The 27,537-nt window shown below is 39.2% G+C and overlaps 2 long non-coding RNA genes across 10 annotated transcripts in view; one reads left to right on the top strand and one right to left on the bottom strand.

Moving 5' to 3' along the window:
- LOC135293727 (uncharacterized) overlaps positions 1-16,149 on the bottom strand; it is a 30,512-nt gene extending 14,363 nt beyond the window's left edge. For 2 of the 7 annotated variants that reach the window (XR_010355837.1, XR_010355834.1), the window contains exon 1: positions 992-11,864. This is a non-coding gene — a long non-coding RNA (uncharacterized LOC135293727). The other 5 variants (XR_010355836.1, XR_010355839.1, XR_010355835.1 and 2 more) reach the window with 5 other exon arrangements.
- On the top strand, positions 15,414-25,931 carry LOC135293728 (uncharacterized). Of its 3 annotated transcripts, none has more exons than XR_010355843.1 (3): positions 15,414-15,492; positions 21,476-21,702; positions 24,156-25,931. It is a non-coding gene; the product is annotated as an uncharacterized LOC135293728 (long non-coding RNA). The 3 variants fall into 3 exon arrangements; XR_010355841.1 differs by lacking the exon at positions 15,414-15,492 and adding an exon at positions 15,875-16,051; XR_010355842.1 differs by lacking the exon at positions 15,414-15,492 and adding an exon at positions 17,483-17,561.
- Positions 25,932-27,537: the final 1,606 nt, after the last annotated feature.

Genomic DNA, 27,537 nt, shown 5'->3' with positions numbered 1-27,537 from the left:
AACATCAGAAGAAAATACCCTGAAACCTAAAGCAGTAGCTATCGTCATGCTTTTGGCTAATTCAGGTTGTTTACTCTTCATTTTCATTTTAATGACTCACTCAGGTGTGTGACTGCACCTGGCTGTTATCCTTTTAATCATTATGTTTCCAAGACAATACTTGAATTTTGTGCTCTCTTAATGTAAACATAGGATTTTTGTTGTGTTGCACTCTTCTATCTAGGTGAATATATATATGTGCATTCAGTATCAGCCCACTCACAACACATCTTTGCCACTGTTTCTCAGAGGGATGCTATTTGCTTCCCTGTAGGAACACATACATTCAAAATAGACACCTTGAAACACAATCACCAAGATTTGCAAGTTTATCAGCTCTCAGAAAGAAATCTTGAAAAAAAATTGGACAAAAAGCACTTAATCCAATGCATGCGGAATTGGTTGTCTTACAATGTGAATACAAACACTCAGTGTACTAGAGCTAACTCATAGATGAGATGGAATTGGGTGAAGAGAAATGGAAGTGGGGGAGGGGGAGACATTAAGGGAGAGAGAGAGAGAGAGAGAGAGAGAGAGAGAGAGAGAGAGAAAGAAATAGAAAATCTCAGACTCCAGTCAGAACATCAAAAGCTGTTCCTTTGTGTTTTGTTCAAAAATTGCTTGATATAAAGGAGTACTTATCTGTTTATCTTAAACTGTCATTGAATAAAATACATAAACAGGGCACTCCTGGAAGAAACTGAAATGTGGACTTTTGAATCCTGTCAAATAGAAAAGAATAAATGTGGGCCTCCCATGACCTGGTCAAATGCTCTGTAGCTATCACCTTGATGTACAATGAGTTTGCACAAAGAAGATCCTGCTGTGGTCTCTCTGTGATCTGTCATGAATTTTTTCTATATGCAAGGACTTCTGTCCAAATGCTTTTGGTGTGGTTTTAGAGCACAGGCTTACTAGGCAGCTTCAGGGGCCTTGGCAGAGGAAGACTGACCTCTGAATCCTCCTCAGATGCTGCAGTGAGATAGAGCCCAGGTAAACTGTAGTTCTTAGCATGGACACTGCTTTGGTTTCTGTGAGCCTTCAGCAAGGGAAATGTTGTGGCATCTTCACAGCTGGGGCAGATCCATTAGGATTTTCAATCCTTTTTCGATTTACTTTATGTGACTAATGCCTCATTTTGGAGGCTGATCTCAAGTTCTATGCACCCTTAATTTGGACCAAAGAAGGACACCATGTTGAGAGCCACAAATATGAGAAGCAAATGGAGAAAGAAAATATGAGTGTTAGGTAGTAAACACAGAGCTAGTAGATAACAATAGGTGCATTTCAGCTCATAAGTTACAGTATAACTTTCTTGTATGAACTATCAATTCTAAATACTCATTTGGACACATTATGTTTGAGACAAAAAAATGCATTATTTGCCCAGGCTGCTAAGCTCTATCTAGGAAGGAACAAGTAAAATCATAGGATGCTGGGTTTTTTCAATACAATCCATGCACAGCTGTAAGCTATTCTCTTTGCAACTTTGACAGAACATCAACTACAGCCATTCTGTAGCTTTAGGATGATAAATCAGAGGGGGCCTATGAAGGAATGGACATCAGTAAGATGCAGAAAATAACAAATGAGTTCCCCTTTTAACTTTCATGTTGAAATGTTCAGTGTCTTGTGCCCCAAAGCTATATAATAAGAAAAACAAACTTTCAAAGAGCTTTCAAATTTTCAAGGATCACCTCTGTGTATTCCCAGCCAGCGATAAGGCTACAAGTACTATAGAACACATGGTTGACTAACAAAGAAAAATTAATGAAATTTAGAATATCTTGTCTCCTAGCAGACTATAGAACCACATAAACCTGACACTTAGACTCCTGACTGGCATTTTATGTGTAGGAGTGATTTGTGTTATAGAACTGTGGGACTCAGAGTCAAAAAATGTTTGGCCTGTTGCAAGTGTTTGTCCCCTGTCAAGGAAATTACTGATGGCAATAAAATTTAGGGGTTTTTTTGGTAAGGTAAGCCTCAGTCAGGTACAATCATTCCTCATAGTCCCTGACCCCACCCAAACACATATATTTCCACCCTAAAAGGGAACCCGTATGATATTTTCTTCTACTTTCATCTTTTTACCTATAAATGATATATTTTTTACTGTCCAAAATAAAATCCCTTCTGTCTTCAGGTGGTCTCAAGGTAACTACTTGTATATCTAATTTTTGTTTCTTCCAGTATTCTGAGACAGTGCTTTTTTATCTTTGAATAATTAGTTAAATGAACCAATCAGTTTATTTTCAATAACAAAACTTCAATATAGGAACAAAATATCATAGGGTGGTGCCCAAAACAGCCCAATGACACAATACTTTCTCAATACAGATACACAAAGAAAAAGAAAGAGCAGGAGAAGAAGAAGAAGAAAAGAATGTGGAGCTTTGTGCTACTTACTGTCATTCTTAAGTCTCTCTGCAGCATTTTTTTTCCTCCTATGGAATAGCTGCCTTTGGCATGACAATATTTTCCCCCTCTTGTATCAGTTTTCTCAGGTTGATCCTCAGTTTATTTTGTCTTGTCCATAAGATTTCCCTTCTCTTTATTTTTCCTGTATTGTTTGCATCTTCTTTTCAATTTAGTATTAAGTGTGAATTTAATTAAACTCTGGTCATTAATATTCATTTAATATGCCTCACTAACTGAATCCCACCTCTAGTTCTTAAAGACACTTAAATAAATAAAACCTAATAGAGATCCCTGTGGTACCTCACTAGACACTTTAACCTAGTTTGGTACTTGCTACTTAACTGTTTACCAAACTCCTTTGAAGACTCTTCAAACCACAGAAGAGCGTGTATATTCAAACCAAACTGAATTAATTTTTCAGTCCAATTTTCATGAGACTCCATATTGAATGCTTCAGCTGAATGCAAATAACTTACATGTCTCACTTTCCCTTTTATCTGTGGAGGTGCTGATTCTTCAACACTTATGATCATACTTAATTTTAAGCATGTGTTTAAAGTAAATGAAAGTAAACACTACTTGCAGTTAAATGAGTCACGCACGTGCTTGCAAGATGGTGGCTTATTTTCCTGCCTCAAAAATGATTACTGTAAATATGGGTTCTTTCTGTATTTCACATCTTTATCTCCAGAAATACAATCCCCCCAATATATGTGCTATATATCATGCCTAAATTCTCAGTGACAGATAAGTCTCAATTTTGCTTAGTAATATATTTACGGGGAAGAAAAATCAGAAATAGTGCAGCAATAAAGGATAAAACAATAAGCTCACACACCAATAACCAAAGATTTTACAAAAAACTCATGAAGAAAAAGAAATGAAAAAGAGAATTTGCATAACATGTACAATTATTCCCATCCAAACTAAAGATTTAAATCGATGTTCTCTTGTCAGAACATGCAGCTGTGTTCTTGCCAACATTAGTGCTGAAACTGTCAAAATTTAGGCCAAACCCTTAAAAGATATATGACAGTGTCAGGCAGGCTTATAATTTACTGTAGACTTCTATAAAAATATTTCCAATGTCTATAGTAATGATTTCTCAGCCCTTTCAATTACAGCATCATAAAAAAAAAAAAGCATTACAAACTAGAACTAGAATTTAAAAGTATAAAATTCCTTGGAATTTAAAATATGAGAGTAAACTAAAATGTCCTGATTGGATAAAATCAGCTTGCCTTTCAAAGGCAAAATTAGGGGGAAAAAAAAGGATCACAGCAAGAGTTTACTTTGAAAAAAGTGGAAAATCATCAACCAATTTACAGGTGACTGTCTGCAGCCCCTGACATTTTTCCATTTCAAAAAGCAAAGTCCAAATTATCCTTGTTCTCCAGCAGTAGATCTGACACCTTCTGCACCAGGAGTGACTGATGACGAGCCGTCTCATGAACCTTGATGATGATGATGAGCCTTTTGTTGCAATAAACGGCTCGTGGCAGGGATGCTGGCTCAGATGACGGGTCCCCTTGCATCCTATACAACAGGAGGACTGGTACAGAGCTTTTGAAGTTTCCTGTGAATGGGATCCTCACAGAAACACGTAAAGCAAAATGTTTAGAGATGGTCAAAGAAATGTAAGAATGAGCACAAAGAACATCTGGCGAGAGACACTTTAAAAATCATGTCCTCAATATCTTAAGTTTCCTGATGAGAAATACTGGATGCATGATACATTTATACATACATCTGGGACAAATACATTTTTCTCCAACAGAGGTGAGTAGAAGGCCAATGGTTGTTTTAACCAAACACGTTGAGAAGGAAATTCACTCTTAATTTGGAGACTGGCAAAGACATTTTCTCACTTAAAGTCTTAGAGAAAAATTAGATAATTTAAAATACACAACTCAATGAGGAAGAAAGCAGCAAAGATTATATTACTTTCATCATAATGTCAGAAGTGACTTTTTTGTCTGTTCACAAGCACAAATTTAATTTCAAATAATCTAGACACATATATCTGTTTACATAAATATTTGTGCATAATTTTGATTGCAGTTGTCTATGTACTTTACAAGTAGATAATATACTGAGAAGTATATATTATTCTATTTTACTTAAAATTAAATTGGTAGCTTCCTACATATAAAAGGTTTATTTTTTTATGTAAATGTTTTAAATGAATTAATGTTACTCAATTCAAGTGAACAGAATAAATAACAAAACAGGTTTTATTTAAAATAAATAAACTAGGAGACCAGAGAAAATTACTCTAAGTGCAAGTGGCAGACTGGGAAACTGAACCCAGAAGTGCTAAGTGATGCCAACAGTGATTAGATTGCCTCTGAGTATTGAATAATGAGCAAAACTCTTGGGACATAAATATGAGGAAGGAAACTCTGTAAGAACTTCCTGCCTTAGATCTCTTTTGTGCCTACAATCCTACTCCCATTGAGTGCTTCAGCAGCTCCTGTGTCAGCTCTGCTTAGCCATCTTCAAGGATCTATAAATTTTACCCTGGTACCTTTTGCTTGAGTAACTGTGCTGCTTAGCTCCATTGAGATCAAAATGAACCAGCCTGGAAAAAAAATCACAAAAATCTGTATCAAAACCATAACGAAGAAATTGTGGTTGTCTGCCCTGTAAACCTGATCACAGACTCCTGAGAGGATTGTTTCCACTGAGGCCAAACAACTTCTTCCAAATATTTCAATGGGACAGTACAAGCTAAAATTTACAGAAAAATGTAAACAATATTTGCTGTAGCAAGAAAACTATATTATTCAATTTGGTCTTAATTTCTGACCTGTGCACCATGAGGTGAAAATTTCACTCTACCCTTTGAGAATCCTATTTTGTGTGTGTACAAAATATGGACCTATGGAGCCATCCTACGAAGCAATCAAGTGCAATGCAAAATATAAAGTTGAGTTGGATTGAACTCCCTCTATATTCTGGGCAACATTATTCACAAGAAATAAAGTGCATTATTTCAAGTGAATTAGGAATCTTTTCACCTTTATGACCATTCTGTATTCTCCTTACATTGTCTTTTCTTCATTGTTTGAATGAGCAAATGTGAAAAATATTAGCAATAAATGTTTGGGTTTTTACTGTAAATAAATATTTTAAACTACATAAATAATACATAATAAATTATATACTATAAATAAATATTAAAATATTATATGAATGCAGATATTTCTATGCTTGTTTCATCTATATAGAAGAGCACATTATTTTCATTCTAAAAAGATAAGTGAAGAGATACGTTTGCAAAATTTTTTTAGTGCTCACACATAGAACTACCAATTTATTTTATTTTTTCTTTTGCTTTTCTTTTTTTTTTTTTGTTACAGTTTTTCCAGTGAGAAAGTGGTTCTAAGTAACAACTTTTTCATACTGAAACTTTTGTTTCACCCTTTCTTCATTTTTTTAAGGGAAAATGTGATGTTGTCTTATCTGAACTTCCTATCTTTAAATTTTATTTTTGAGATTTCCTATGCATCATGCTGGGTTATCAATAGCCCTTCAAGCAGACACCAATCTACACCAATGAAGACTGCATGTGTTATAATCTAGTCCCTTAACACTGTATTTCATTTACTGCACAAACTTAATTATCTGGACTGCCCTATTATTGAGTCAGCCCCAAAAGACCAATTTCCCATGTCTTACACATATTTATGGGACTTGAAGACTTCCTGAATGTTGTATTATAATGCTAATTAGTGTAGTGTTTGATTGTTTAAACAAATCACTTACCCTTTGTTGACAGTTAGTACGGCTAATGAACCCATAATTTTATAATTTTAGGAGGCTCCTTTCCTAAAGTGTGCTCAAACATCAGAGATGATACAGATGTATTTCCAGAGGTCTCCTCTCCCAGCAGACAGGACTGCCTCTATGCTTTGAACAGTGACTGTATTTAAACAGGCTTAATCTTTAAAACAGGCCTTGGTTATCAGCAAAGAGCTTGTAGAGATAATAAACTAATTCTTCTCTATTCCCAGTCAGATGTCACAGAACAGCAACATGTAGGAAATTCAGACTTTAATACAGACCTTTGGTCCACAGCTACCCTTAATTCTGGCTGCCTCCAGCAAATGATTATGCTGATCAGAAATAAAATAATTTAATTTATCAGTGTAATATCTCTGTTCCATGTGCACCTACATTTTTTCATTACGGTAAAAGCATGTCTTTTCAAATTTTTAGATGGCCAAAAAGGGTCTCATTTTCTCCCAGTATCTGGAAAAAGCATTTGCCAATTCTTGCCACATAAAGTGTAGCTTTTAGAATCAAATACCAAGAAAGCAGACATTGGGATAAAACATTTCCTTCCCCAGATACATATTATTAACAGGAGAGTAAAAGTAACAAACTGAAAGTGCAAACAAACGTTGTTTTCCCAGATAAAACAACAATTTTCACTATCTTCACTGGAAACCTTACAAAAGAAACAATACAATCCTTCCAAAGCATTTATAAATATTGAAGAAAGTTCATTCCTGCTACAAAACTCTCAGCTGGGCAGCCATGATAGCATCTCTTTGGTATCTGAAGAATAAGCACCTCTTCCTTCTAGGCAATTCCCTACCAACTCAGTTCCATCCCTCCAGCATCTTTCTAAAATGAAGAGTCTTCCTGTCTTCATTTTTCTCCTTTGCTTGTGGCACATGGCCTGGAGAGGCCTTCTGAGAGGTCACAAGATCTTTATAGTCTCAATAGCCCAACACTTGACCTCTTGGGAATGCTCTGGCTTTAAAGTCTTCTGCAAGATGAGAGAAAAGAGGCACACAGTGGCTCAGGGAAAGCCTGGGGGTAGCACCTTTTCCTATTGTTAAACCTCCACTTCACAACAGATAGCATCAGATAAAGTTTGGTTCTCTGTTATTGCACTGGAGTCCTGCTACAATGGCTTTTTTTTGGAATGGATGATCAAGATTCCTGATTTTAATGGCTGTTGAGGAAGCTTTGAATCATAAAGCAGAGGCCCAAAACACATTGATCAGGTTCCCTTGAAAGGCTTTGGGTTTGGATTTTGGCTTTTCTTTTCTTCCCTTTCTTTTTGTAATTTAAACAACAAAGGCAGAGGCTGAGATGCTGGATTCTGAGATACTCTCAAATGCTATCTTTTTATTAAAATGAGATAAAAAGCATAATGTTGTCAGGGAAAGACATGAGTAAAAGAGTAATTCTTAGAGAAAAAATGTTTTAAGAACAGCTCATGGGACTCTGAAAGATTCTGTCTATTCCATTTTTTCCTGTTTTACAATTTATACATCCTTTATTTTAATTTTATTCATCTTTGCTTTACCAGTACATTCAGTAAACTAACTATGCTCAAATCCTCATCACATCAATAGGAAGTCGGTACATGAAATAAAAATGCATTATTTTTCCATATTGTAATGACAAGTTAATGCACTGTTTGTATATACTCATCTTTTTTACATCAACATTACCCTCAAGCACTTGAGGTTTATGTCATTCTTCTGTGAGGTTAATTCTCATAACTAATATTATTATGCTTCATGAAACAAAAATACTACAATGTTCAGCTTGCTTGCTTAGGGAAGAGGTGAGCATGGCTTGTCTTTGCTTTACAATATCTATGCCTGTTTTGAGGACAAAAGTGCTGCATGGCACAACCAGTGACTCTGGTCACTGTCCAGGACAGGAAAACCATCACGTCTCTTTGTCACTCTGCATTGTGGTGTTGGTTTGGTTCTTTTTCATGAGTAAAAGAAAATCCAAACAACCAAGCAAACAGAAAGCCCACCAAGGCTCAAGAGGAGATCGTGTGCAGCTTGGTATCATTCTAACCTGAATTGTGGATGAGTTTGAATGTGACTCAGGGAACAAAGCTGAGAAGCATCATAGGACCACAGTTTGGACATAGAATGCAGAGGTTTACACTCAGGTAATTTGACACTTTAAGATGCTATGCTGCCATGCTGTGCTATTCTAGACAAATATTCTCCAAGTAATTCAGATATAATACTACCCAATTTTGGCTCAAAACAAAAAGAGAAATAATTTTAAACCCACTTTCACTTTGCAATGAATGATGACACCTGAAGTCAATCTTCTTCCTGCCATATCTGGTAAAATATAAAAACTCAAAAGCTAATCAAGCAGGATCTACCAGGGAAGGAATTCAAAGAGCTGCTTGTAGTCCAAAGCAGAAGTCTGCTAATCATCTTGGGCTGAGTAAGTTGTCCAAAATAATTTTGTGGCTGTTGTTTGAGACTTGCTCAAGAAATGTTATTTAGTACAAGGCAAAGCATGTCAACAACTTGGCAGTGTACAAGACTGCATTTTAGAGCTATGAAATTTTACAGACACTTCCTAATTTATTAGAACATGTGCACCCACTTTCTCCTTGCTTTTCCAACAGGAATAGTCTTCCCCATATTGCCAAGGCTGTTGAGACATTGTTTCCTGAAGCTGCAGCATCTCTAATGGGCAAAAATACCAGCCAAAAAAAAAATATGTATTTTCCTATGGTAGAAGGAGCACCTGTTGCATTGTCCACCACAGGGATAGTCAAGCTGTGAACTTGCAATGCATGTAGCACTTGGGAAGTTATAGGATGACCAACCTAAAGAGTTACACCATACAAAGGATGTCGGGGCATTCTAGTATCATATGACTCCACAGTACAGTCAGATTTCACTACTGGTTATCTTTCTTACACTACTCCTTATAAATTCTAACTGAGGCTGAGGCTACACAAAGAGGAGAAATACCCAGTTACTTGCCAAAACCATGATGACTTTCTAATTTCATGTTTTCCATCCAGATTTTTGCTGGGCTTTTGCTTCCTGAATCAGGAGGCAAGATGTAAAATTATATACTCTAACTATAATGAAATTTTGGAGTTTATGATTTCATTTTGCTACTGTATTTATTTCTATCACAGAACTGGCAAGAAGTTCCAATCAGAGTAGGATCCCAGTGTGCTAACCCTACATAAGCACCTAAATAGAAAGATGTAGATATCACCTGAAGAACAATCCAGGGCAAAAATTATCATGGATAGGAAAAGTAGACCTAGTAAGTTGCATATGGCCAACAAGGTGAAAAATTTGAACCAGTCTGCAGGGTGGCACTGGTTGATGGTATCTCCTGGGAGGAGACCATGGCTGTCAGTTCAGACATCCTGCTTACTGCAGTGCAAACTGCAGACTGCTGCTGCAGAAAGGTTCTGTTCAAAAACAGCCCCTAGACACTGCACCAAACACTCTGAATGGATCTTATGCTTATTGGAAAGAGTGCACCTTCTACTTCATTTACCTCTAAGCTGAGAAAGAAGAGTAAAATTGAACATGCCTCCCTCCTTAGAGTAATTTGTTCATGAATTTGTTCATGTTCATTGTTACCCTGAAAGCAAGTGGGCATATAAAGAACTCCTTCCTCAATGGGAGAAAGAATGCGAGCACATTCTTATACAGCCTGTGTACAGGAAATCATTCACAAACCTTCAAAGGCATTGATGGGGGAAGGGACGAGGCTGGAATGGCATTCCTTGGGCAAGAGCACATGAAAGTCTGGTTGGATTAGTGTAATATATTACACAAATGTGACACAAAAATGTTCATGGATTACACTTCCTTCACTGTATCATATTAGCACCTCATCATCCCAGCCTACCACAAACAGATGCTAACAAGATATGAGAAGAGAGCTAGAATATGCTGAGGTTTCTGTCTCACATTAGTAGTGTGCATAATACACTGTGATTCCGCTTGCCAACATGTGATGCACAAATTACTAATGCATAATCTTTGAAAAGAACCGAAACAAAACAAGGCATTAGTATGAAAAGTGTGTTTACAATGTGCTGCAAAAATGAAAACGTGTGCTCTGTGTGGAGAAAATCTATCCCACCTCCTGCAAGATCACAAAGATAGAGTGGAGCGTGTTAAAGTCCCTAACTGGTACTCACTTGAAATGCACTGTTCCCTTCCAGTGAATTTCTTAATATACTTGTAAGAAAGTCTTAAGGCATTGATTTACTCAAACTGTATTATTTTAGCAGGGTTCATATGGTCTTTATTTAACTGGATCTTTTCTTTGCGAGTGAAGTTGGCCTTGGTGTTGAATCCGAGGATACAGAGAAACATCAGTCACGTGCCAGACCAAAGCCTCTGGGATATCTCGACTCAATAGACTTTCTTCCTCACATTCAGTCCCATGATTCATTACATATTACACATATTACCTATATTACACATTGACAACAGCCTTATTATACTGACTTACTTCTTTTTAAAGGGCCAAAAGGCTACGCAGATGCCCATGCTCACATTTAAACAGTAAAAAGTACTTTTGCCCCATGCAGCGTCACTTGCCACTCAGAGATAAAACCCATTAATTATTCCTGTGCATATTTGAAGATGCCTTTTTTTCATCAGCAACAGAAGAAATTTGCAGCAGCTGAAAAAATCAGCCTTCCAGATTGCCATCTCAAGTGCTGTACTGCACATGAGTATGTGGGAAATTATTATTAATAATAATAATAATAAAGAATGAAATGCACACTATATAAACTGGGTCAAGCTGTGAATCAAAAGTTTATTTTTGTTTGGTTTTAATATATTTACATGGGGAAATAAATATGACAGATAAAATCTCCTTGGCTTTCTCTCTCTCAATGGTAATTATGCCAGGCCTTCAGTGCAGTAAGGTTACAATTATACAACCCTGTTTCTGGTTTCCTCTAGACATATGTGCAATATATACATTGCACATAAACTGGCTCAGCCTAATTATTTTTAAATAACATGTATGCTTTTAAAAATAGTAAGCAAAAATGGAAGTGCCTAAATCTATCGTGGGTCATGTTTTGTTTTTCCCCAGGCATTAAAAACCTGTGTCTGATCTTCTCTTGAAAACATTTTTGAGGGGGACAGGGTAGGGGGAAAATTTCCTCTCAGGTTGAAAACCAGATATGCTTTGCCCTGTTCTGTGTCCATCACAGCCACAGTGCTACGGTTTGAACAGAATCTCATCTGTTAGAACTCAAATAAGAAGTTGTATGCCGAAAAGATTTTTTTTTTACTCATGTGATTGTAAATAAAGGGGTTTAAGATGTGTTTGGACACAAACCTGTTCTTATTACTTTGGAAAAAAACTTGCTTGTCAAACAGCTGAAATATAAGTTTTCAAAAATTTTTTACTTGTAACATAACCCATAGCACACTATTTCACAATGCATATCAAGTATTGTGGAAGGAAAACTGTAGCTGCTGGTGGCATAACAGTGAATGAGCACAATGGTGGCACTTCAAGTCCTGATAGGTATTTTTGTCAAGGACATCAAAGATGCTGGAACAGGAAAGTCACTACAGTCATGCTAGGAAAGGTGTAAAGCACTGATGTCTAAGCACCGCTGTCACCTACCTGCAGGAATCTGATGCTCCCTCAGAACCAGTGCTTCAAGGAGCAGCTGGACTCCTTCCACGGCTTCTGTAATGCCATTACTGAGGTGCATCAGCCTTTCCGTCAGCTGATTTCACTGTTTATAGCACCCTTAGCATTGAGAGAAGCTCAAAGAGAACACATTGGCAAAAGAACTATACAGGACATTGCTAAGAAACTATGAGCCCAGCATGGTGAAGTATACACACATTTGGGCTAAGTAGTTACCCCACCAGGTCATGGTCTAGAAGAAGCCAGAAATCCTAGTTCGCAGCTCTCTGTCCAATCTCAGAGGTCTAATGACTTTAAGTTTCCTTTTGGTACCTGGTGTGTATCTCACATTTAACATATTTGAAATAACAGAGAGAGAAAAAATTGGTACGTTTATGGTATTTAGTTAAATTACACAAACACTAAATAAAAACTGAGAGGGTTCATCACTGTGATTCAGGCTCCATTCTCTATGTCACCCAAAAAAGCAGGGAGCAAGGAGCTCAAGGCACACTGCCAAGTGTGTTCACACTCAAAGGCTTTTTCCTACAGAGAGCTGGACGGGAGGAGTCCAAGTTGTCCTCATACGTTATTTGCTTATTTGACGATTATTGGTTGACATTATGTCAGCTAGTTAATGAATGAATCTGGTTTTATAGCTTTTGCACTTGTGCCTAGAGGTCACCCTACACATATTTTCACAAATTAGAAAAATAAATTAATTAATTTAACTTTTTTTCTACTGGGAAACTGCACACCTGAAATAACAACTATTTTCTCCAACATATTTAGTTGTGCTCTGCCAGAAGGCATTTCTTCCCTCCACTTTGGCTGAAAAGCCCTCCTAGCCCACAGGCTGCAGCCAGGCACTGTTCAGTAACAATGACTTTATAAACTCATATACACAGCTAGCCCCAAGTTACCAGCTACTTCCAAACAACACATTTTCATTCTCTAGCTAAATAAGGCTTCTTTTCCCCCTCATGTCGTGAGGACATTTTGCAGATGATGTTTATCTGCCTGAATTCAGGCCACCCGTGCTGGTACAGAATGAAAGAAACTCACCTCCCACGCAGAGTTTCTCCTGTCCTGCTGCCTTCTCGCTTGAGGCCCCTTGGCTGGGGCAGGCAGATGGACAATGGTGGCCATCAGGGCAAGGTTTGGAGGCTTTATTTTCCAGGGGCTTGGTGGAGTAAAGATTAAAGCCCCATTTCCTAAGTTTATTTCTGATTTAGGAAAAACCCCAACACCTAGCCAACTTGCTTATGGAGATTAATGTGGAAAAAAGTAGCAAAAACTGATAAACATTTATTTACTACAAATCAGAAGCCATTTTGAATAGTTTCCTATTCATCAGATTTTCCAAGACATTTCTCTTGAAGCTTTTCCTTTCTTTTTTTGACTACATCATTCTCAAAACAATCATGATGACAATGCAGTGAAAACCTTTCTGATAAGTGAGACAACACCTCTTTTGACTTACATATGATATTCATGTCAGAATTGAAATAATTGTAAGGTTTGGTTGGGGTTTTTTACCCTCTCACAGACTCATATTGATTTTGCATATCAGTCTGGTGACTCTTTACAGACAGTTGTACGTGAAACTTATATACTGTGTAATGAAACCAATTTTGTATCTTTTTTCCTATATAATTTCTGAAGGAACTCAGTAATTTTCAAAACTGAGAATTTTGTATATGCTATGTATATACTCAGCTACACCCTGAATGAACACAGTGAGAAACATTCTCCTAGTTCCCTTATGTTTTTTTACCATTCTAATTTGCCTTTTGCATTCTTTCTGAGAGATTTTAAAATCACAATGACTTCTCCAAACCTGTAGCTCAGTCTGGGAAGGAAAAGGACCCATAGTACATTCCTGAGATGAACAATCATCCAAGATGAAACAGGAATCCCAGTACTGACATTTAAAACAAAGAGTTAGGAAAATGCATTGTCCTAAATATCAGATCTGTTTGTTAAAAAAAAATCAAAACATAACTTTGAAAAATCTCAAACACTCTAAAAACTTGTATAATCTGATATTGTTTCATAGATCCATTTATGAAAAAGAAAATTTGCCTATAAGCACAAGCTGAAATAGTGATTTTTCTTACAGATGGAGAGAAGGTACATGTAGTTTTTTGCCTACTTTTCAAATTTCCTGGAAACCTTTATTATTATTTTTAGCACTATATTTATTTAGTCTCCTTCTGAATAATTGTTCAACAAGAAAATTTTATGAAGTTATAGATTAGATCCAGATGAAAAATGGCACTTCCTTAATGTTGATGATTGTTTTGTAGAATTCCTTTAAAAGTGTACTCCTATGTGATTTTTCTTGCTTCCTTCCTTCCTTTAAAAATACTTTAAAAAATCTGTAAGTATATTTGTTACTACCAAGGGACTTTCATGATTAATTCACATTATTCATATTCCCTAAACACAGATTTGACTAATATGCTCTATACTTGCTGCCATCACACTTATAAATGTACATAAAACTGTATGTAATTTAAAAGAAAAATATTCTTAATATTTTCAATAAAAAATGGAATAACTGGTAATAACAGCAGTATTTGGTATATTTCACCTCTTTTGCTAAGCACAGAGTTTCCATACACTATGATTTTGGCAGTTCTGTTAAATAATTTTCATAAACTTTGTTTGATCCATGACGTAGTAGTATTCATTTGCACTGTAGCATATCTGAACAATGTCATTTCTGATTATTGGTCTTTTACACGACACTTTTGTCCTGTCACTACATAACTCTTGAGCTCACAGAAATGAAATTAATTTTCCATTGTATTGAAGCACACTAGCTTTTCTTTTTTTTTTCTTTTCATGAGCAAACTAAGCTGTACAAATGTTCACATAAAGCCAAGGCAATAGGGGGATAAAAGCAGATGAAGACAATTCATTTGAAAATCAAAGCAGTGCTCACAGAAATATGTTGGCAGGATTCACCAAGCTCTCTTTCAGAGTTGTTTAAACACTATATAGAGCAGAAGAGGAACGGGAGTAATGGTTTCTCCTGGAATCAGTTCAATCAATTAATCTGTCTCTTTTTTTTCCTCGATCATTTAATTACCACTGCAAAAAAGCAGGGGGAATTAAGTCACAAAATAACCATTCATAAAACGTGATGGATCTAATTGAAGCCTTTGTAAGTGATCAGATCCTGAGGTAAGGCTGGACCAGCCTCATCCCACCCAGTTGTATGCTGGCAGGGTGCACTGCACTGGCTGCTGACTTTGGACGAGAGCTTCTGCACAAAGGCTGAACTTTCTTGCCTATGTGGCTAAAACCAGACGTCATGCAGCCAGTGAGATTTGGCGGTGGTGGCTGGGTGTCCTGCAGAGGAAGGGACACCCCCTTGCTGGGAAGGAGGCCTTGGCCAAGTTGGTGTCTCTGGCTCAGTGCCAGAGGACAACCTGTGAGCCCACCTGCACCCAGGGAGTGTTTCCCACTGGAAACACACACTTACCTGTTTTTCTTTCCCTGTTTCTTGCTGCTGCGTGGTCCCCATCCAACCCGGCAGTAGGCCATGGGCCCCCTCTCCCACAGGAGGCAGAAGGCACTCAAAGACCAGCTTCTTCCCGGGTGGGTTTCTTTTTTGCTGGAACCATGGTCTTCCCTGAACCCTCTGGCACTTTCCTCCCACTGCCCTCGCTGGGCCAGGGTGGAGGCAAGGAAGGGTGTCAGGAGTGAATGCAGCCCTGCCACAAGCAGCAGGGCAGGGTGGGCAGTACCATACCACGTGCAGGTCTCCCACAGCCATCTTTCTTGCCTTTCACCATGGTCAGCAACCCACCCTATCTTTGGTTTGGTGTCCCCTGCTTCCTATAGTATAAAACTCACAGTGTTATTAAACTCACGAGTCCCAAGAGAGTGCAGATATGTAGAGCTCGCTCACACCATGAATCCGGGGGACAGGATCCCGGCCCGGTAGCGGGGCTGTACTGGGGCAGGTGCCTGCCAGGGGCAGTGCCGGGGCAGTGCCAGGAGCAATAGTGGGGAAAGAGAAGCTCGACGTGCTCTCCTCTCCCTCACTCACTGAAGCAGTGCGGCTGCGAGCCACCCTGCTTTTCTTCCTGGCTGCATTTATTAGAGTCTTGTCTCTTCTCCTCTCCCCCTAGGTTTAGGTGTGAATTAGGTACAGGTATAATGGGTCATGTTAATTATTCAGTGGTGAGGGGCTGCCCACAGAAGCTGTGGATGCCCATCCCGGCATGCGGTCAAAGCCAGGCTGGACGGGGCATTGAGCAGCCTGGCCAAGTGTGTGGCACGCCGGGGCTGTACACACGGGGAGCTGTACACACGAGGGTTGTACACACGGGGGGCTGTGCACACGAGGGTTGTACACACGGGGAGCTGTACACACGAGGGTTGTACACACGGGGGCTGTACACACGAGGGGCTGTGCACACGGGGGTTGTACACACGGGGGGCTGTGCACACGGGGGGCTGTAAGGCGGAGTTGCTCCGCCTGCCTTCCAGCCCCCAAGGCCTGCGCCAGGCCCGGCCCGGCCCGGCCCGGCCCGGCGGCAGCGGCGGCCGAGCGCCGCGTCCCCGGCAGAGGGCGAGCGGCCCCCGCCGATGCGGCCGCGCCGCGGCTCCTGGGCCGCCCCGGATCCCGGCTCCCAGCACCCACACGGGTGTACGCGTCCCACCGACGCCAAAACGCTTTTAGTTAGAGGTTCTTTGTTGCTCTTGGTTTGGTTTTGTTGGGTTTTCTCAGGTACCAAACTCCCGCCGGGTAATCAATTTCCTGAAATTCTTCAAGGCTTCGTAAGCCGTGACAATGAAAGTCATAACCAGCAAGGATTTTAATTTCCTTATTGTGTTATTTAAGCAATGAGACATGACAAGGTTTGTGTCATGCTGGGATGTCGCCGCGCCTCGGGTGAGCTGTGCTAGGCAGGAGGCCGAAAATCGAAAGCTGAAACCCCCTGGAAAGAGGGTCTGTCCCGGGATGCTGCATCATCCCAGTTTTTGGCATCATCCAGTGTGTCTGTATGAGTAGACTCAGGATTTAAAAAAAGAGAGAATTAAGGAAGGAACACAAAAACTAGAAATAATCTCCATCTTTTTATTGCACCATAATTCATAAAAGAGCATCTCTTATTTAATCTCCATTTAATTTTTTCCCCCTACTGGCTTAAAAGTGAAAAATAAGCACTATAAATTAATTAAAATTAATTAATTATCTAATATCCTAATTTCATTTTTTTTAATATCCTAAAATTTCATAAAAGCTCTCCAGATTTCTTAACCAAACATGTAAAACAGAATGAAAATTATTTAAATCTTAGGTCCTTCAACTTCCTCTGGCTAAAATTCTGGGGTTTTGTTCTGGTTTTCACTGATTTTCAGAAATGTAAGTTCTCTCTTGTCCTTCCTACAGAATATTTTATTTGGAGAAAGGATGTTATCTTGTTTTTCTCTTACGATCTATTTTATTGCATTTCATATTGCCTGCTTTCTGTCTCTTGTCACCTGATGGTTAACAATGTGCATCCCATATTTGTCTCTGAAACATTCCTCCTGCTTAAATTGCTGCAGCAACAGTAAAATCAGTTAAATCTCCTGGAAGACAAACCAAAGGAGTTGTTCGTGTTTGCATCAGCAGAGGTGTGAGGCATTTCCCTGTGCTGAGAGCACATTCTAGGGTAGGAATCCTCTTTTTAGACAGAATTCACTTTTAAAATCCACCATTGAAGATGGCAGCATACTGCACAACTTGTATGAGGTATTGTTACACGAGGGCCAGAGAAACCTTGACTCTTTGTCTGCAAAATAACCAGTCAAATCACAAGTATTTTGCAAAGATGTGTCCCTATCCCAACCTCTCAGACTCAAGTCATAAAATGCAACTCACACCAAGTTACACATGTGTAGAAGTGTTTGCAAAATAAGGAGCTTGACTTTTGAAATTTTTTTTTCAACTGTTAGTTTTAACTTAAGTGCTTCAGGTAAGGGGAGACAGGAGTTAGGAGTCTGGCACCTAATACTGGCACCTAATACTCCACATACTCACTGGTCTCAGTGAGGTGGATGTGTAAAAATTTCAGAAAGAAGCCCCACTAGAAAAAGCCAGATGCACAAGAAAAGTATGGGGGGAAAGAGACAGATGGGAGCCCTAGAGGAAAAGGAGCTCTAGAGAGAGGAGGGCAAAGGAGGGTATAGAAGAGGGCAACATACAAAGGCAGAAGAGAGAAAGGGGGAGAAGAGAGAAGGAGAAAGAGGTGAGAGGCAAAACCAACCTGATAAGATGATTTACCAGATGCAAAGCAAAGAAATCATAAAATACATAAATATATTGTGGGGTTTCTTCCTAAAAGAGAAGGGTTAAAAAAAGTCAGAAAGAAGAAGCTTTGTCAAAAAAGTTTCATTACATATCACCTATTCAGTGAAATATTATTAAAACCAGGAGTCACTGCAAAAGCAAGAAGCAACGGTGATATCTAGCAACTTAAAGGCACCCAAAGCCAAAGGATTGGTCTAATTGATAGGCATTACCTTGATGTTTTAGTGAAAACACACTGATCATCCAAGTAATGAAATGGAGCAGAAAAAGTAAAGCAACTTGGTCTCATGGGGTTGCACCAGGATAAGATCCTTGTCCATGACAACAGCTGGAACTCTTAGTGCCACTTGACATCAACCTGTGAGCATGTTCGGCTGCTATTTGCAGAAAAATCCAAGAACCCTATAATTTTAGATAACTTGTCTCCCCATGCAGGAACTAGGAGTTGCATCCATTTTGTTGGAGTCAAAATAACACAGAGAACTGTATTGAAGGCCATCTGGACAGCTATTTATGTTAGTCAAAGTACACTACATGCTTTTTATTATAGCTGTGCCATTCTTACTGTCATAGATATAGCTGTGTCAGCACTTTCATTAAAATCCCCTATTTTTAGGGGTTTATCACTCAGCTGTTAAATTTTGCTTTAGGCTGAAACTTGGCATGCAAAGCCTCAGCCTGCAAGCACTTTTTTTTTAGAAATACAAAAAAAAAGCAAAAACTTTTGGTCACCTTTTATTTTATATGAATGCAGATTTTAACATTCAGTCATTTTTAACTCTGAAAAAAGTTTAATTATCTGAATTTTATAGGCTTGCCCATTATATGCCATGCTGCATTTTTAAAAATAGCATTTCTTTTATTCATGTTGGCAAATTGGCTACTGTCCATAAGCAGTAACTATTTTTAATCATGTTTTTAAGCATACATCCATATTTATATTGTTATGATCCATGCTCTGGACTCTGTAAGGAATAGTAAATGACAGGCCATGTAGGCTTGAGTGCAGAGAAAGAACCACAACAGCTGTTAGTTTGCAAAACCCACACAACTTGGAGTGTAGTCTTCAGCTCATTAGCATAATTAATTTTTAATAATGACAGCATTCATATTTTTTTCCCTGAGTATTCAGGGCCTTCTCCCACCAGTCCCTACTTAGACAGAGTTCACTTTTATCCCATCAGTGGAAAAGGGCTTACATCCTTCACTAGTGACTTGTGAACAAAACTGTGCTCTCACTGAATTGGTGGTTATGCCCTAGCACTACACAACTGGCCCATGGGGAACAGAGGTTCTGGCAAGTCTGGGATCCCTCCCTGAGTCCTGCTTGTTTTACCACATACACAAAAAGGGAGATGCTTATGGTATCTCAAAATGGTCCACAGAAGGACATTTTATAATTCTATATCGCTAGGACTCTTCCAGCCTCAACCTACTAAATGAATTATAAATTATATATTTGACAAGGTTTTATTAAAAATAAAATTTTATTAAAAATAAAATCTGCTATAAATGGCCAAAGAAATAAGAATTTAAGTAATTGCATAATTATATAGCTTAAGTTTGGTGTTTTCTCTCTGTACTTTCAAGACAATTATCTAAAATATTTCTGCTCTGTCATAAAACCTGAAGTGTCTGTCCTGTAAAGGACAGCTTATTTGCTAGCTATTTATATCGCTTTCTCTCAAGTCCATTGATAAAATTAAGCTCTGTATGTCATTCTAGGCAACAGTCAAGATGTGTCTTTAGGAAATAGCATGTGTCACTGCAGAATTTAGCGAGCTCAGCTAAGCAAAAATGAATAAACTTTTAAAAAGCACCTTATCTAAATTCATGTCTGGTCAACAGCACTGATTCCATTCCTGTTCTACCTGTGCTTCTCTTATTTTCATTTTGCTGAAAGAGATGCAGTGCAAAAAATATGAAACGAAGACCCACTAAATAGCAATATGTGTACAGACTTGTAAACATGGTCAGCTTGATTTTTAAACATCTATCAAGTCAGAGTTCATGCAGACTTCAGAGGGGTTCTAGCTCTATGGCTGCCTGAGAATCCGGTCCTTTGATTGAGCACCGAACCACAGCAATCCTTTCCCACTGGAAGCTAATTCATCTCCATTCTGACTGACCGCTTTTGCTCTTACTTGTCACAGCAGTAGAACTTAACCTGTGCAATTTCTGGCTTGCAGGTTTGACATTGCTTTAAAAAGTATTTCAAACTGATCCTTTTAAATTCCAGCAAAGCAGTTATGGTGCGTGCTGACACCATTTGAAGAGGATGACATAACCCTCTTGACAAGGGACATCCCCACTTCCCTTTTTGTTTCACTAGCTCACAAATACAGATCTGCAGGAGTCTAGGAGAGCACAAACATTTCTTGACCTTAACCAGACTGTAATCCACACTAGAGAAGGAAGTAAACTCATGAGAACCACTTGTACTGGCAGCCTAAATGAGAACCAGTGTGGTGACAAGAACAGGTGACAGGTTAAAATCAGCCCTAGCGCCCACAGGCCATGCACTGGCTCATGGCATTAAACCCCTCTGCTAAATAACATCACCACTGCCACCAAAAGCAAAGCAAAATGGAGCCAGGTTTTATTACCAAGAAGGCGCTCTCCCTCTTGCTGCAGACAGGAAGGGGAGGGGTCTGGTTATTGTTGCAGATTTTTTCCCCCCTCTTTCTCCAGGTCTTTAATCCCAGACTTGGCTTGTTGCGCTTCAAATTGAAATATCCTGAACAGATGTAAAAACACATGTGAGCCACTGCTCACAAGCTGTGCAAAGCTTTGTTTCATCTGCTGATGATGTGAGCCTAAAGGAGATCTTTTTAAAATTTCATCACTATTCAAAAGGATAATTAATACGTACCCCCAGGCTTTGATTATGCTATACCCAGTGTGTACTGCTGGTACAAAAATAATGAGGCTCTCATCAGGCCGAATGAATACTTGCAGCAAACATTCAGTTTCCATAAGAAATTTAAGATTCAGCGGCGGTACCATGTAGGTGGCTTAATCTAATTTTAATTTGTAACACAATACAATAGATAAGATCATTTGTTTGTAACCAGCACAGGCATTTTGTTTACATGAAACCCCAGTCAGCATTCAGCAGATGGTCTTTTTAAAGGCTTAATTGAAGTTTTCTAATCTAACCTTTTTTTCCTCCATTACAAAGGGGAAAATAAGAGGGAAAAAAAAAGAGAAAAAGAAAAGAAGGGAACTAAGGCAACTACAAGGAAGCAGAAAAATAACTGTAAACCTCTTTTGCAGGGAAAACACAGAAGAACATTTCTGCCTGCTGTCAGATGCAGGTTCAGTCAGAGCCGGGAAGATGCTGAGGTCAGAGCTTTTAAGCAGCTCCAGAGGTGTATGGATAGGACCCTTTGCACCCACCCTTGTTGCTAGTGTGAAGGTTGGCAACAAATCACTGCCCCTGCCACAGCTGCTGTTCTGCCTCTGCCAGGCTCCTGATATTAGCTACCTGAGCTTTTCCACAGGTCAGGCATCTCCTTCTCACGCCTGCCTTCTCAGAGGCTCATTATTAGATTATAATTTCTGTGTACTTTCTGCATTCAACTGCTCTGGTTTCAGTCTCCTTTCAGCCTGTCCCTGCTGCCCTCAATATTACCACACTGACCGCAATAAACACTTTTCTCCTCACTGGCTCCAGGCTGCCTCTGGCAGCCTTCCAGTGATGTGTGCTGGAATACAACCTTTCTCAAACATTTAAATCTTCCTCACACAGTCTGTATTCGAAGAGTTTGCTGCATTGGGATTTCTAACAAAAAAAAAAAAAAATCAAGTGAGGCCTTTAGTTTCCTTTTCACGGGCCACAGGGAGCACACAGAGGGCAGATTTCAGGCTCTGGGTCCTTTGGCAGTGATGTGCTACCAGAGTGCTGGTGCGGAGGAGCCCTGTGCTCCCTTGGCTTTACTGGTGCCATGGCCTTGCCGGCACTGCAGTGAGCTCAGCAGGGCTGGCACTGCAGAGAGTGTAATTCCCCCTCTAGTCTCACTGAGTGAGAACAGAGGGGGAATTACACTGTCTGCAGTGTAATTAGTGATCTGATCTCACTACCACCACCTCTGTAATAAAGATGGTATTAATGCCCCCATGGCCCAGCTCCAGAGTTTACTTGCTGAGTTATGGAAGAGGTAAGGAGCTTACACCACATAATAAAGAGAAATGAGTTTTACTCATAGTAAATGACTTGAGAACAGTGGTGTGGACTTTTTATTAAACAGAGGACTATTCACGACTGAGGAATAAAGAGGCACTGCGTGCTTATAACACTATCATAAAAGCTGGTGTAGGTTGGATTTCTGCCTAGTGATTCACAACCATAAGGGCAGAAATTGAAGAGGGTGATCAAAACAAAAATCAACTAAAACTAGGAATTCCACTAGCCTGCTTTTCCTTAGGCACAACCCATGCGTACACAGCTGTCCATAGAGAGACATGCATCAGAATGAATCTTTGTGCCCTAAGCCAAAAGGAGACAAGCCATCTTCAACTCAAGAGCCATAACACTACATAACAACAGTGAAGGGCCAAGCTAATAACACTACACTTTACAGTGATATAATTACCACCAGTGTAAATGGAGTACTTTTCATTAAATGATTTATATGCTTAAAGAAAACAAATATCATTGTTAGAATAAAAATATCCTCCAAGGAGTGCACAAGCCAGCTGGGCTTCTAAGGTCAGATTCAGTACTTCACTCATGCAGCTATGTGGTTTTTGGCAACAGGGGACAGTTTAAGTCCTGCTGACTCAAAATCCACTACATGGAGGGGACACTAACAAATGTGCCCACACAAAATTTGGAAAAAGTCATAAGTTCTCACAGGAAAAAAACCCTCATGAGCTCTTGATCTATATTTTAAATCAATGTTGTTCTAAGTCCTGAGAAACTTTTCCTGAGGAAACACTACCATTTTTTGAGGTCAGTTTGACTGGGCTAGTCATTCAGGAAAAAGCCACAATTGTTAGAAGTGTTCATGCCATGAAGCTGACACTGTCATTAATTGTTTACTGGGGCTGCACCGTGGAATCACCTCACTGTTAGTGAAACAGTCCTGATTTACAGCCAATTTGATTTTTCTGTGCTTCACTGTGGCCGTAAGAGGTTATTCTCCAAATGACACCTGCAACACCTGAGGAGATGGAAAATACCTCGTTTGCCATCAGCCATATCTGAGCTGACTTTATATCCTCTTTTTAGGCAGCCCTTAGGAATTAAGATGGTGATACATTCTCTAGTACTTTTCATTCCAGGAGAGTGCAGTGACTATCATGAGGAGAGATAGAATGTCATTGGTTATGGGTGCAGCAGAAGGTTGAGGAGATAGAGACACACAATAACTGCAATGATTTCCAATTATATAAATGGAGGTCTATGTACAGAGGATGATTTACACACTGAAGAAAATTAATACAAGTTTAGGACTAGGAATTCTCCCAAGGAGAACATAAACTAGAAAGAATTTCTTGAACTGCTCCTCTGAAATGAAACACAGCAAAATCCACTAACCACAAAATATATAACTTGATGGGTTTTTTTCCTAATACTGTTATTTTGGTATGCTGTTGAGGGCATTCCAATAGAGACCTTCATGTAAGATGTTCTGTTCAAGAACAAAGAAAGCACAAGGTTTAATTTTGTTAATTTCATCATATTTCATGAGTTTAACCTTCAAAGACCCTTGGCTGTGCAATACTTTGATACTGTAATGTTCACTTTAAACCTAATGTTTTCAAGGTAGTGCGCAGGGATTTATTCTCATCCTAGTGAGCTACATAATTCAGACTCTGTGTAAGTTATTTGATAGCACAGGTTCCTGTAATTCTAGAAGAATGTGGAAAATAAAGGTATGGAATGCAAATGCTTATTGACTGAAAAATGTACATCAGGGATAACCAGTGCCACTTTGCTTTCCACTAGCAGATTAGAGGCAGGAGTATGAGAGACACAGAAGTTGGCTTCTACATTTTTTTACATAATATAGCCCTCAAAATACAGCTTCTTCTGAGTGATGTGCCTGCCTGCTGGGAATACAGAGGTGGTCCCAACAAAACTAAGAGTGCAGGTGAGAAGCTACTACCTTTTCCAAACCAGCCATCAAAATGGTGCATTGTCCCAAAATGTTTCCATGGCAACACTCTGACATAACTTTGGGGAGCATGGTTTCTTCTCTCTCCTTTCATGGATCTTAAATCCACAGTGTAAGACAAATTACCTGGACCTGGTGTCACTCCTCTTGCCTCTCTGGCAAGGCAATACCTCTCCAAAACAGCTGGAAGCCCACAGATCCTTTGAAGATACTTATTTAAGGTCCTTGTTCTTTGAAAATATCAGGTCTACAGTATTAAATACCTCTGACACATCAAAGAGGCATGTCATGCTAGTTGTTTTATACAAACCACTGGATGCATGATCAGAAGAACTCAGCTTGTAGTGTTTCTTGCAGTATAAGGAACAAGCCTTTCATAATCCAGATCTATTGTGAAGCACCATATCTGCTGTATAAGAAGGAGCAGTTCATAACCAGTTGGAAAATGGGTAAGAAAGTATGTCAGACATAAAAGTTCTGTTTACATTTGTTGTGCATATATTGCACATATAAGTCTCTAGACTGAGATTGAAAATCTTGTACCTTAGATAATACATACTTCTAGTTAAAGGACATGAGCTCTTCTGGGATTGGTTTAATAAGGGATATCAGCTTTTTGAAAGTGCATGATTCATTTAATGTACCTTTCTCAGCTGTGAATCTTAGAAAAGTTGGCATTTTTACAAAACTGCTTTCCCCCAGTTGAATCTGAATGCAAACACATTGCCAAGGCTGGGTTTCTGTAACTTGACATCTGTTCACATTGATTTTCAGGTAGACTTGCTCTGAAGGGATAGTGTGTAATGTCCACACTCTTAGAAAAGAGGAAATGTATTCCCCTGAGATCAAATTGAGATATAATTGTCACATGAGCTGAAGAATCAGTCTGCAGTTTCTGAGGAATTCTGGTCTTTTAAGCCATTGAACCTGTCCTGTTCCACTCAAGTCATCCAGCCCAAATCAGGACATATTACAGGGGAGTCCTTTTTAAGATGGAGTCTTCTTTGGGCTGGTTCATTGCAGGATGTTTGTCTTCTGCCTTGTATATCTAGTGTTTAGTTACTCTAACTGCATAATTCACATCCAAATACCCTGGTACAACTGCCACTGAATGATCTGCTATGGGACTACAAGGGATGCATTTGCACCATGCAATGTAAATTGAATAAACAGGTTTGTATTCAGAATGCAATGGATACTACTGCCTGATACGTCTCAGAGCTTTCTGGAAATGGAAATGTTTAGAAAAGTACTCCAAACTATCTATGGGCAGGAAAAAGTGAAAGACATCCGCATGGCTTGCAGGTGTGGAATAAGACAACAGCTGAGTAGATATTTTACGTTTGATGATGAAACAGTCCCCTAGATGTTTCTATGAAAAATGAGGATGGGTAAGCCAGTTTTAATGTGCATGGAAGGAGCTGCAAACCAGGCCTGCACAGAAGAGCTACAAGTTTGCTGCATTTCCAGCACTGCGAGGTTGTGCAAGAGAGGACATCCATCTTGTCTCTGCAGGATCCACACCCTATCTTTTTGCTGAGTGTCATGGGACTCTGCATGAGGCAGCTTGGGGTCACTAATAAGGTTGCAAAGGAGAAAGTTACAATAACTCTTTCAGGATTGGTTTGGGGGGGGGGGGTGTGTGGTTCTGTCACTTAACAGCTAAATACCCTTATATTGTGAGTATTATCTTGATAGTGAATAAACTCTACTGTTCATATTATGTAAAGTATTGTTATTTTTAATTTCCATTGTGTTATACACACATAAAGATGCTGACACACAAGTTGCAAGAGTTTCTGTTGAGATCTCCATGAACTAAAACTCTTTAGAGGCATCACTGAAAGCCACCTTTGGCCACATCCTGTCTGCCAGGCACTGAAACAGGTTTGCTGTTTCCAAGACCCTAACACACAAAGATCTGGAAGGAACAGCCTTGGTGAGACCAGAGTAATGAAAAAGGGACTGTTTTTTTGTTTTCTGGTAGTGCATTGAGAATAAAAGAATTAAGCTTGGTTTGGAATGTCCCAAAACATTGATAGTTACTAAATATGATATATGGACTTCCTGAGAGAGCATGACTGTGAAGCAGTCTTCTAAATGCCATACTGTCCACTTAGTCAGTGCCCTATGCTTCTCCCTGAACCAGCACCAACAGACTTAAGTAAATGGACTGATTGTGATACAGAAATAAAAATGTTTGTATGTCAGTCAAGAGACTTTGAACAGTCACATAAATAATCAAGAAGCACTAGAAGAGACTATTATAAAGGCAGTATCACATTTAAGGCATCTACCTGAAAAAGATGCTGTGCCACAGGGACTTAGGCAATTATTGTACCTGGCACCAGGCAGAGTTCAGTGAGAATCAGAGCATGCCACACACAGCTACCCAAGAAACATTTTAGAGCCCAACTGCAGCTAAATTTTCAGTGCCTAAATGTCTGAAACAGAGGATAGGTAGAGGTGACTGTCTTGCAAAACCACCTGCATGACTATGGAAGTCAGAAGTTAGTCTTCTGGACCCCTGGCAAGTCTTCTCCCACTCTCTTTGCAGTGTAAGTCAGCACTCTAACTTCAGGACTCTAACTTCAGGACATCAACCATCAGGATTTGGTGACCAAAATGAACAAAACACTCAAGCAGAAGTATCTATCAGAAAAAAAAAAAAAATCCAAAGAGATATTAGTTCTTGAAGGAAAGCATTCAAATTGCCACCTAGTCCTGCTATTTGGTTCCTTTGAGTGAAGGCAATTATGGATTCAGGCTTGATATTCAGATACTGATGCTGCAGTTGATCTCATTTGTTTCTTCAAAACAAAAGAACATTCTTCAGTCCTTTCCCTTCTTTACCCCCACACACTGTTCTACTAAGGTAAATGATCAAATCCAAATCCTGGGTTAATGAGTGCCAATCATAGCTCCAGCCCCCGTTTCAGTCTTGGCAACAAGTTCCCCAAGCCTTAGCAAACAATTATCATTCAGCTACTGTAGAAATTGATTCTTGGGTTGACGAGAGCAGTCCTCCCTTGGCTGGTAAGGTCCTGCCATGGGAAGCAATTACTGCAAGATGCCAGCTGACAGACTCATTCCGTGGAAAGTCAGGTTGTCTTGATCCTCAGGCACTCTCTAGGCAAATTGTATCCTTACACTCATCTCAAACCTCTTATGAACTGTTGGCTTCTATCAGGAAAAATGGATTGTTCCCTTTGTTTC

The sequence above is a fragment of the Passer domesticus genome, chromosome 2 (genome assembly GCF_036417665.1).
Source record: "Passer domesticus isolate bPasDom1 chromosome 2, bPasDom1.hap1, whole genome shotgun sequence".
NCBI lineage: Eukaryota > Metazoa > Chordata > Aves > Passeriformes > Passeridae > Passer > Passer domesticus.
This window is presented reverse-complemented; position numbering and strand designations above follow the sequence as displayed.